We start from the raw sequence: 12,928 nt of genomic DNA, 5'->3' as shown, positions 1-12,928 counted from the left end.
TCATGAAGTTAAAGATGGCTTTCAGATGTTAGGAGCCATAGCTGTTTGATGGGACCTTTGATGACTCTAGATAGCCCCTATGCCACCACCTGTTTGTCCTGGACCTCAGTGGCAGAATAATAAGGTGCTACCCAGAGCGTGGAAAGGGACCCTTCCCAGAAGGGGGAACAAACTCCCACACGCTTGGTCAAGTCTATCATCTTCTCTGGGAGTAGATGAGAGTAGACTGAAGGGCAAGGGGAAACCCACTTCCCAGGATAACCTCCCCCGACTTCATGATCTGGGGCCTCCTGCCAGTACTGAGTGGGGCAGGCGTGACTTGGAGGGAAGAAAAAATGAGAAGAAACGGATAGTCTGTGCATTCATGCAACCAAGATGTCCTGGGCCCTGGTACTGCTGGGTGCTGTGGTAAACAGGTACAACCTGTTTACCCCTTCAGAGATGGAAGAGGATACAAACAAAATGCATACACACACACTCAGTCTGTAAATATCCATTCTACCGAAGGCAAGGGCCTCATCCATTGGCACCCTCACCGTGTGCACCCACAGCACACTGGCTGAGGACTGTCACTGCCTCCAAGCTGCCCAGACACAGAGGGGCTCCCCTGAAACCTCACACCCCAACCAAGAGACTAGAATCTGGAGCCCACCAGGGGACTCTGAGTTCTATTGCTCTAGCTAATGTATGAGTTTCAAAGGGCTTGGTAATAGGTAATTCTACCAGAGAGGGAAAGGTTACTAGCCAGACCCCGACCTGCCTGGTTTCCTGTCCCACATTCTCTCCAATCAACACACTTGGGGCAAAGAAAGAATTGCCATTTGCTGACAGTCCAAATGGGCCAGACACTGACTTGGAGATTCAACTCTATAAAGTAGGTGTTAGAATTCCTGTTCATACTGATGACTAACAGCCCCAAGCATGAGAAACTGTACAATTAGCTAAATAGCTATACAATGCTAAATAGCAGAATTAGGATTTGAGATCATCAGATGTACCATGGGCCTGTCTGATTCACTCTTCTCACTACAGCCTGGCTTATAAGATGCTTCAAGCCCAGACTGCCTCTCCAGCCTCACCTTCCCTTTTCTTGCTCTCCCTGAATTATCTGTATCCCCCAGGTGTCCTGGCGCCAGTGCCCAGGCTCTTCTAAGTCCCACCTCTCTCTGTCCAAAACCCCTCAAAACTCAGCTCAGATACCATCTCTGCTGGAAGAAGACACCCTGGATACTCCCAAACTCCCCACCACCACCAAGGCTGAGCTGCCTCTGGGCTCCGTGGCACTTGTCATTGTTGCTGTTCAGCCGTCCAGTCATGTCTGACTCTTTGTGATCCCATGGACTGCAGCATGCCAGGCCTCCCGTCCCTCACCATCTCCTGGAGTTTTCCCAAGTTCATGTTCATTGCATCAGTGATGCCATCCAGCCATCTCATCCTCTGATGCCGTCTTCTCCTTCTGCCCTCAATCTTTCCCAGCATCAGGGACTTTTCCTAATGGCACCTGTGCTGATCTCTATATGACTGACCAGTGTCATTGTCCTGAACTTTTGTGTCCTTGAGGTCAAAATTGGGTTAGATTCATTCTCTAGCTCAGAGCCTAGACCTTGACCTGGCTCAACTGGGACTCAAGAATTATTTACGGGAAGAAAGGAAGAAAGGAAAAGAGAGAGGGAGGGAGGCAGCGGAAGGGAAGGGAGGAATCCTGTCCCCTGGAGTCTGTCATACCTCCCTTTCTGCCCTACCTGGGCGGTCTGACCTGTCCCCACTCCCTGACTCTTAGATCCAACAAAGACTGATTTCTATGTCCCCAGATCAGGGGACAGATTCCCAGGCTGGGGCAGTAAATTGACCCTGCAGTCAATCTTTAGTCTTCCCGAAGGGCACAATTTGTTGGCTTGTGTTTCGCAGTGAATTTTTAATCACATCAGCCGCTCCCCTCCCCCTGACCTGACAAGCCTCAGTGCTACCTGTGTTAAGAGACTGGGGACTCCGTTTGCCTGGGATCTGCAGTGAAACTAATCAGAAAGGAGGATTGCTGCTTAAGCCTCTGCGCTGACGGCTGAGCCTCCTGCAAACATTTTCATATGGTAACTGTCCCCACAGTTCTGGGGGCAGTTCAGAGCTGAGAGCACTGAGTTGCAGGGAGAATTTTCTCACACCGGGTCCATTATTACCAGGAAGGTTTGGAAGTTAGTGAAATAAAATGTGTAATAAGGGCCAGTGTGGAACTAGGCTTCCCAAGTTATAAAGCCTTTCACGTGTGTGACCTCAATGAATCTTTACAACGACATAGGGGAGAGATCATTAAAGCCATTATTTCACTGGATGCTTACGAGAGGCTGGACCCTGCTCACACTTGCTTTATAAATACTATCTATTTATGTCCTCAGCACCTATGAGCCAGGTTCTGTTAAAGATTCTTATTTTATGGATGGACCCCAGGAATGTTGTTTCTTTTCTAAAGTCATACAGTTGGAGGATGGGAGGTCTGGAGCTTGAATTCAGATCTGTCTGGTAACAAAGGCCATACACTTGACCACTTTCACAAACAACATGCCCATTTTGCAGATGAAAATTAGTACGGGACTTCCCTGGTGGTCCAGTGGTTAAAAATCAGCTTTGCAAAGCAGAGGATACAGGTTTGATTCCTGGTCTGGGAACTGAGATCCTACATGCCATGGGGCAACCAAGCCTATGCACCACAATTAGAGAGCCTGTGCACCACAACTACCGAGGCCCCCACTTCTAGAGCCCATGTACAAAAAGAGAAGCCCACATACCATAACTAGTGAAGCCCACACACACCACAACTAGAGAAAGCCTGTGAATTGCAACAAAGGCTCAGCACAGCCAAAAACATTTTTGTAAAAAAGAAAAATGTGTAAACAGTAGAACCAGGACAGGATCTGAGCAAAGCTGCAGAGAAATGAGCCTAAGATATGGAGTCAGATAGAAAGGGATGGCCATCTCTCTGCCACTTACAAGACGTGTGTCCTTGGGCAAGTTGCTGAGTCTGCATCGTCTCAAGTGTAAAACAGGGACACAGCACCTGTCTTGCAAGATCATTTGCTGCAAACCTTCTCAAGGTGCTGCTTTGAGAAAATCAAAAGCTTTTCATTTTGGACATCTTCTAGACTCCTGGTACAGTAAGCCTTCTGAAGGCATTGAGTCACCACCGGCTCAGGCTCTGTCTGTGTTAAATGTTCATTTACTCGATGGCCACAGGGTGAAAGGAATCATTACTATTGTTGAGCCCGACTGTGATTCAGGCACTGTGCTAGGCGCTGTCACATGCTTGCCACAGGCCTGCAAGGCAGGGATTTTTAGGCATATTACAGGTAAGGAAACTGAGGCACAGGGAGGTAAGGTGAGGGTCTCAAGGTCTGGTCTGGGGCAGAGGCCAGGTCACCTGGCCCCACCACTCTGGCTGCCTCATCCTGTCTGTAATTGTCACAGCTGTCTGTCACCTCCAGGAAACTGCCTTTTTTTTGTTCAGGACACCTGCTTTTGGATGAGGAAACAAAACCAAATCTTGTCTATATTGGTTTGGCTGAATTTTAGACAGCCCAGCTATACTAAGTATGTGGCTTCCCCGGTGGCTCAGACAGTAAAGAATCCACCTGCAATGCAGGAGACCTGGGTTCTATCCCTGGGTCAGAAAGATCCCCTGGAGAAGGGACTGGTAACCCACTCCAGTATTTTTAACTGGAGAATTCTATGGACAGGGGAGCCTGGCAGGCTACAGTCCATGGGGTCGCAAAATGTCGGACTCACTGAGCAGCTAACACTAACACTACTAGGTTAAGAACTTAATTATTCAGCCTTTTATTTTTTTACTTTTCAAAATAAAATGCATTCATCACCTTGGAAGGAGTTTTTTCCCTCCTGATTGAAAATAATGTTATTTAGTCTTCTTGATACCCAAGGGAATTTACTTAGAAGTAAAAAAGAAAAAGAAAAAAGAGGGAAAAGAGAGAAAAAGAAAGGAAGAAATTACCATGAATAGAAGACCTATGGGACATAATTACAGAAATACTGCAGGTTCTGCATTAACCAGAAAATTGCAACCATTTCATTGTGGGAGTAAAGCTATTTTCTTTTATTTTAAAGTGGATCCTTCACCTTCCAAAGGGCTAATTATGGTGCTGCCTACATCTTGTGTTCATGGGCTCCAATTTCATCTTTTCATTAACCACAATGGCAAATAACAAAATTGAACTCTGGAAGCATCTCTGTGACGGCTCTGGTAGCAGGTAGGAGGGACAAAGTGATCACTCATCTTGTGACTCAGACCATGTTTTCCATAATTGAGCCCACCGTGGACCTTGTCAGAGGCCCCCCGCTCTAGCTCAGCCAAGAATTCATAAAACAAAGCAGGTGGGCGGCTGGAGCCAGGAGGAGCTCCAGGGAGGGTGAGTGGAAGGGAGAGCAATGCAAGAGCTGTTAGAAAGTAAATGCCCTAAAATGATGTTTATGGAGAGTTTTTAATGATGTGAGACAATGTTTGAAATCTAATGCTTAGGAGAAAAAGCAGGATATACCTTATGTAGACAGTACGATTTCAACTATGTGAAATATCTAAACTCAATCTAGGACTATCATTACAATATTGGACTATATCTGATATTTAATACATCTCAATCACCAGATTTTTTATATAATTTTATTTCTTTTTGGCTGCGCTGGGTCTTCATTGTCATGCAGGCTTTCTCTAGTTGTGGCGAGTGGGAGCCAATCTAGTTGTGGAGCTTGGGCTTCTCACTGTGGCGGCTTCTCTTGTTGTGGAGCATGGGCTCTAGGTGCATGGGCTTCAGTAGTTGCAGCACATGGGCTCAGTAGTTGTGGTCCTGGGCTCTAAAGCACAGGCTCAATAATTGAGGTGCAAGGGCTTAGTTGCCCTGAGACATGTGGCATCCTCCTGGAACAGGGGTCGAACTGGAGTCTTTTGCATCTCCTGCATTGGCAGGTAGATTCCTTATCACTGAGCCACCAAGGAAGCCCCCAGATTTTTTAAATGTCCAAATATAACTCAATCTCACAGAAAGGCAGGGATCCAAAACCTTCTCCTAGAGATGTCAAGGCTCCCCCGAGAAAGAGGGATTTCATTTTTCTAGGGGTCGCTCTTCACCTCTTATTCCAAAGCCTCTCCTGGTTCTGTTGTCAACCCCCTCAAGAGACCTCAGCACCATTCCCCTGGCCCCTGCTCCTCTCCCTAAGCCACTTTATCACTCTCTGAACAAGGACCTATCTTCTGCATTTGCCAAGGCACCAGCAGCATTAGGCTGTTTTGCAAAAGAGACTTTTATCCAAAAGTTTTGAGGATGGGGGCAGTAGTGGGTAGGACTGGGGGAGGGGGAAGTATTGCACAGTAGAGGGTGCGAAAACGCTGAGAGTTAAAAAAAAAAAAAAAAAAAAGCATTTGTCTCTGAATTTCACTGTACATGCCAGTGCTCTGACCAAGCAAAACCTGCTTGGCCTCTTGACTGACAACGCAGGCTGGTGTCACTGAGTTTCACTCTCTGCCTGTGTAGGTGTGTGTTCCTATTCCTCTCTAGTTTTCTATGTGTCCCTCTCTGGGTCTCTGGGTCTTTCTGTGTTCTCCATTTCATCCTTCTTTGTCTTTCTCTCTCTCTCTGGGTGTCCCTCACTTTTTCCTTACATGTATCTCTGTCTCAGATAACCTCATAGGCTTTCGCTATGTTCACATTCTTTCTTTCTGGAGCCCCCTAAACAGAACCCCTTCCTCTCTGCTTTCAAGAGAAGATTAAAAAAAACTCCTGTCTGTTTAGCACGCAGAGAATTCAGAAAACTTTTGTTTCAACATTTCAACACATCCAGACTAGCCAGGTAGAGCAAGGGAGGGGAGCTAAAAAGCCCATTAAGGTGTCTTCCCAAACAAATGCCTTCCTTGTCCTTCTGCCCAAACGCAGAACAGCTGCAGCTTTAAAAATAGCTTGCTTTCATCTTTTGAAGGAAATACGCCAACATTTTAGCATTGGCTGTCTTTGGGTGGCAAGAAGTGCTTTAGCATTATTTATTTCTACCTATTTTTCTGAGTTTTCCAACTTGCCCAAGGCAAGCCTGAACTACTTTATCATAATAAAATCTCCCATGTATTATGCACCTGCCAGACACCCGATTTAATCTTCACAACAGCCTTAATGGGTAGATGTTATTATGCACATTTAGAGGTTCAGAGAGTTCACGCAATTTGCTCAATGTCACACAAACATAGGTGGAGATCCAACCAGACATTAGGCTCCCAGACACTAAATCCTCTGCTTCACCTGCAGGTGTAAAGGCTTTCCACACCTGAAAGCTCACAAGATCATTCGAGCTGCCTTGCTCTACTCCTCACTGTAAATGCAATTGGTTCTGCAGATTATGACTCACAATACTAACCTTCCTGGGAGGATTCTACTTTCCTGCATCAGATCTGTGGCCTATGGGATGACTATACGTCTTAAGCCTGTTGAACTTGAAAGTGTCATATGATCTACTCAGGTCATTAAAACATGAATAGAAAGGCCATATCACTTTTGTGCCAAGACAGTAAGATCCAGCTTATGGTTCTCTTTCTCCCTTCTGCCACAAGGCCACATCCCCAAAAAGGTCCAAGTGTAAACATGGAGCAGAGCTGTAGTTGACCCAAGATGTACATGTAGCCTGAGCAAGAAATAGATCATTGTTTTTATAACCCATTGAGATGTGGGGATTGTTTGTTACCATATCATAGCATAGCCTAAGCTGACTAACTCTGTATACGCAAAAGTTTACAAGCATAGGGGCTCACTAACATGTTTCATACGTCCTCCTCTTGGAAGGGAAAAATAGGGGGAGTCTTGCCCAAGGCATTAGTGTGAAGTTCAACTTGTCCTTTTCAAAAATGATGTTGGGAAAATGATCTCCTCCCCTAGGGTGTATTTCTGCAGCACATTCTCCTGATGGGGCCAGACTGTCAGAATAAGTCCCAATTACAGGTCCCGGAACTGCCCAAGGACACACAGGGGAATTAGTGCACAGCTCTAAGTCTGAGAGGAGCCCATGGAAGGGAGCACTCTGCCACTGACTGTGGCCACAACTGGAGGCTCAGGTACCATCTAGGCAGATGGAGAGCAATAAAGATGGACAGCTCAGGGTGGTGCAATCAATTACCACATTTGTTCTGAGACACAGAGAGCAACACAGCCTTCACAGGCAACTTGTTTTCCATGCCTTTAGCTAAGATGCCTTCGAGGGAAGAATGGAGAGTTAATCCAAAAGCTGAAGGCTCAGAAGAAAAAGAGTTGCTGTCATCACTGAGGAATGGGCAGGAGAGAAGACACCTCTGCCCCAGGAGGAAGCAGTCAAGTGATTTTTCAAAGAATCCCTGGGGGGGATGAACACAATCATCTCACCCCTAAGTGACCCAGTTGGTAGTTCTGTTGCTGAAGTATCTTTATTCAATTTGTTCTTTTCTCTGGCTGTCTCATCATTCCTGCATTCTTTAATCTGGACTGTCCTTCTTTCCTTCACTCACACCATAGTTCATTCATTCTTTCGTTCATTCAGCCAGTGGGACCTCTGAGCACAGCACTGCTTCAGATGTCTGCAGCCTGACTGGCATAGACAAAGACCGGTTGGTGGAAGGTGTAGCAGACACAGATCCACTGCTCAGATCCACCTTTGGAAACAGTGGCTTCCGTATGGGAGGGGCATGGCTTCCTGACCACCTCCAGCTGGTCACCCTAGTTTTCAAGCCAAGGTCCAGCTACTCTCACAGCAAACTCTGGCCAATGACTTAGCAGAGTGGGCCTATAGGGCCTGGTCATTTCTATCCAACACAGGATGCCTCTAGAGGACAATCTGAACCCTGGAGCTCCACCAGCTGTCAAAGACCATGGGGTCTCCATCACAGTCTGCTGGCTGCCCCTGCCCATCCTACTTCTGCCCCTTCTCTTTCAGAAGCATCACTCCCCTGTAAACTTTTTGCACCTTTAACTCCATCTCAGTGACCACTTCATAGAAAACCACACAGGCACAGAAGAGGAAACATGGGAGGGAGAAGAGAAAGCACAGGTTCCTCTGACATAAGGAACTCTGTTGTCTGAGACGAAGTAGTGTTTCTCTCCGGCTCCTTCTCAGAAGACAGATCAAAGCTGATGCTGACTACACCATAAGGCTTAAAATTCAACATTCAAACAACTAAGATCATGGCATCTGGTCCCATCACTTCATGGCAGATAGAAGGGGAAAAAACAGTGACAGATTTTATTCTCTTGGGCTCCAAAATTACTGCAGACAGTGAATGCAGCCATGAAATGAAAAGACACCTGCTCCTCAAAAGAAAAGCTATGACTAACCTAGATGGTATATTAAAAAGCTGAGACATCACTTTGCCAGCAAAGGTCCATATAGTCAAAGCTATGGTTTTCCCAGTAGTCATGTACAGATGTGAGAGTTGGGCCATAAAGAAGGCTGAGTGCAGAAGAATTAATGCTTTCAAATTGTGGTGTTGGAGAAGACTCTTGAGAGTCTCTTGGACAGCAAGGAAATCAAACCAGTCAATCCTAAAGGAAATCAACCCTGAGTATTCATTGGAAGGACTGATGCTGAAGCTGAAGCTCCAATACTTCACCACCTGATGCAAAGAGCCAGCTCATTGGAAAAGACCTTGATGCTGGGAAAGATTGAGGGCAGGAGGAGAAGCGGGCGATGGGGGATGGGATGGTTGGATGGCATCATCGACTCAATGGATTTGAGTTTGAGCAAACTCAGGAAGATAGTGATGGACAGGGAAGCCTGGTATGCTGCAGTCCATGGAGTCACATAAAGTCGGACATGACTTAGCGACTGATCAACAACAGCACCATAAGGATCTCTGTCGCCTCTTGCTAAAGCTGTCACCATTTAGGAGACAGTAGTAGCCCTACAGACTAGCTGGCCAGACTGGCCCTGGACAGACTATCTGAATGTAAACATTAGTGTTGACTCTGAAAAGCTTTTAGAGCGCTCCAGACTCTAAGGGACCAGTGGAGGTCAGGGCCTTGCTGAGGAAGAAAAGTGGAAAGGGCAATATGGTTTGGCTGCAAGGACATGAATCATGGAGGGCAGCATGGAGGAGGAGGGATGCTTTATCTGAATCTTAGAGTGAGCTCCCGAAGGACACAGGTAGAAACCAGGACCCATGGCCTGTTCTGCACTCATGTGTTTAGAAATCAGAATAAGAACAAGGCATCACTCAGGTCCCTTTGGGTGTCAGCAACAGAAACTGACTCTGGATGATGTAAAGGATTTTCTTGGAGGCCATGGGAGAACAAAGAATCAGGCAGGAGGTAGATAGAAACCTGGAAGCTCTGGGGCCTCATGTGGCAGGAGCTCTTCAACAGCTCCTCCAGGGCACTGCTGCGAAAATAGAAGGATGCCATTTTAGTGTCTTGGTTTGTCCACTCACTATTCAGTTTCTAGCGAGGGGCAGAGTGCCCTCGCTTTAGCTAGGAAGTGATCTGATGCCTTGAGTAGTAGGCATGCCAAGGCAGGATGCACACTCCAAGAGGTAAGAAGAGATCCAGTAGGACATGAGCTCACAGGGCCAAGAGAGAAGTTTCTACAAATGCAGCAGTGAGCATTATCAACGGCAGCACACAGGGACAGTCAAACAGGGACAGAGATTTACCCACAGGAATTAGTAACCAGCTGATTGCTTACTTCAGTGTGGAGGCAGGGATTAAGCTAGATGCTCTGGGTAGAGGATTCAACGGGAAGAGAGAAGATGCAGACAGACCACTCCGTTGAGAAGTGTGGAGAAGAAGAGAAGGCAAGAGATTGGTTGTTTGAGAGGACCCATTGGGTAAGGGTGGATTCTTTTTAGAATAGGAGAGATTTGAGGTTCTTAGATGCTAAGACAAAGGAGCAGAGGAGAGGCAAAGGTGAAAAGATATGAGTGGGTTGTACAGTCAGGGCTCAGGGGCAGGAGGATGGCTCAAGAGCCTGGGCAAAATGACTGGCCTTTGAACTCTCTTTGCCATTGCTCCTCACTGCTCAGAAAGTATTAGTATAATTATTTTTAATATTTATTTGGCTGAATTGGGTCTTAGGTGCACCATGCAGGATCTTCATTCGGGCTCATGGGCTCAGTAGTTGTGATGTATGGTCTTAGTTGACTCAAGGCATGTGGGATCTTAGTTCCCCAACCAAGGATCGAACCTACATCCCCTGAATTGCAAGACCAATTCTTAACCCCTGGACCACCAGGGAAGTCCCTCAGAATGTACTAGACATCACAGGCTTTTGCTCTCGGCTTGCTTAAGAAGATTATTTTAACTTCAAATCTGCCATCAGCTTCTTGAAGGCAGGAATCATGTCTCTGTAAGTAGAACAGGAAAATGAAAAGTGAAAATGAGCATGTTAGTCGCTCAGTCATGTCTGACTTTTTGTGACCCCATGGACTGTAGGCCATCAGGCTCCACTGTCCATGGAATTCTCCAGAATTCCAAGAATACTGGAGTGGGTTGCCATGTCCTTCTTTATAGGGATCTTCCTGACTCAGGGATTGAACCCAGATCTCCTGCACTGCAGGCAGATTCTTTACCACTGAGCCACCAGGGAAAGGTGCTGTATAAAAGGGATGGAGAGACCAGAGTTCCAGGACCAATCTGTATTATCAGATTGTGAAAGCTGTGTGTTTCTGACGCCCGACTCCAGGGGCCTGGTCAAATAGGTATTTAATTTTCTTACAAAATAAGAGGTCTGTAGGCAGGCAGTTCAGAGTTGGTACAGCAGCCCCATGGCATATTTGGTATATCAGACTCCTTCTATTCATCTGCTCAGGCACTGGATAAATAGCCTTAACAAGTACTTTAGAGCAGGGGTCCCCAACCCCGGAGCAGAAGACCAGTACCAGTCCATGGCCTGTGAGGAACTGGGCTGCACAGCAGGGGGTGAGAGGCGGGTGACCGAGTGAAGCTTCATCTGCATCCCCATCACTACCTGTCACTCTCATTACTGCCTGCACCATACCCCGCCCTGCTCTCGTGACTACCTGAACCATCCCCTCTTCCGTCCACGGAAAAGTTGTCTTCCACGAAACCAGTCCCTGGTGCCAAAAAGGCTGCCAACTGCTGATTTAGAGGTCATGCTTGTCACTTCATAGACTCAAGATGGCTGCTTGGCCTCCAGGCCCACATTCCAAGACAGAAGAAGGAAGGAAGAGGTGAGGACTCCTGTGTTTGAAAAGAAAAACCTTGCTACTAACCCCACACAAACTCTTGCTTGCTCCTCATGGCCTTCTCTAGCTGCTCAGCAGTCTCCTGCTTTAAACTAAACAGGCGTTTCATTGTATCCTGATTTCCCTGCATCCCTGGCTTCCTTCCAGCAGCAACTTTGCGGGGGTCTCTTGGGGATTTGCCTCTCTCCACCATGAGGCTTAGCAGAAGAGTCAATTCAGGCGCCTTCCTTTCAATAACCAAAGTCGAAGGGGTTTGCCAACACCTGCCCCAGGACAGCTAGGGGATTGTGTCCTACTCTTGGCAACTGTGAGGGGCCCTCCTGGGACCCAGGCTCTTACATGAGTGAAATAAAGACAGAAGTGGCTAAAGCTTAGTCATCTATCCCTGCAGTGACATCCTCCCCAGACCATGTTTGCTAAGAGATCATTCCTAGGGTTTTCACTTTCTAGGTTTTCAGAACTGCTTTCTTTCTGCCTGCCCCTTTCTAAGTCTGGATTTTCAACCGTCCCATAAATTATGAAGGTCCAATCCTACCAATAAATTCCCAGTCTCAGCAGAGACTTTTCCATTGCTTATAACAACAATAACAAAAAAATTCTAACAATACTCCAACCCCATCTCTGACAAGCTATGCATAGACCTGGAAAAAATATCTAACTTCTTCAGGTCCTCTCTCCTTATCGAAAAACAATGGTTTATTACTAGAGTACTTTCCAATGTGAATGATGCATTATGACTTTGACCTTTTTCAGAAGGCTTGCGTTGTACACAGTGAGCCTGGATCAACAGCATGGTCTGAATTAGAGTTTTAACAACAGGGTTAGAATATAAAAGCTCCATCAGTAAGATGCTGCTACTGGAACATTTCTTGGACAATTAAGCCCAGGTAGAGGCTCACCAAAACAACTCCACTGCTGGTAACATCAGTGTACAATGTTTTCATTAGCAAACAGTCACTGTCCAGTGTCGTCTGGCCATGATGTCCAGGCCTCACCTACCAATTCTGTAGTTTCAACTGTTCTCTATTCCAAATCCACTTCATTGCACCACTATAAAACCTATTTTTTAGGGAATTTTTGTCTTCACCTTAAAGTCCTTTCTGCAGCAGACACACATCTGCCTTACAAACCTTTAGAATACAGAGCAGAGGACTCTAAAACTGTAGTCCATACCTTCAAATAAAAAGTACTTTGTAGGAACAGCAAAGTGGCCCCAGTTTGGCCTTATGTTCTAGAGAAAACTCATTACTTAGCTGCATTTAATAATCCATGAAACATTTCTATTAACTTTTGTGTGTGAATCATGTGCCTGCAAAATGGGTAAAAAAAAAAAAAGTGGGAAGCAGAAATAAAAGATATGCAGAAAATAAAAATAAGTGAGATCGTAAATATTTAATTAAGGCCTCAGTTTTCAGGTAAGCAGTTACCATTTGGGGCCCTCGGATGCCAACAGAAGCCACAAAACACCATTCTGAATTATTAAAATGACCAGGGGAAACTTTTCTTACTACGTTTGAATGAGTACATAGCCCTTCAAACAAACCTCTGCTTAAATACTAACACAGACATTGGTCAAATGTAAAAGAGTCAAAGTTCTAAGTTGAACATTCACCTGTAATTATGAAGCAGATTATATAATGCATCTCACCACTTCATTTTATTACACTATTTCTCTCTCTCTGCTCTCGCGATCCTTCCCAACTTGAGAGGAATCCAATCTGA

Source organism: Cervus elaphus, chromosome 19 (assembly GCF_910594005.1).
Source record: "Cervus elaphus chromosome 19, mCerEla1.1, whole genome shotgun sequence".
NCBI classification, from domain to species: Eukaryota; Metazoa; Chordata; class Mammalia; order Artiodactyla; family Cervidae; genus Cervus; species Cervus elaphus.
Note: the sequence above shows the minus strand (reverse complement) of the source record.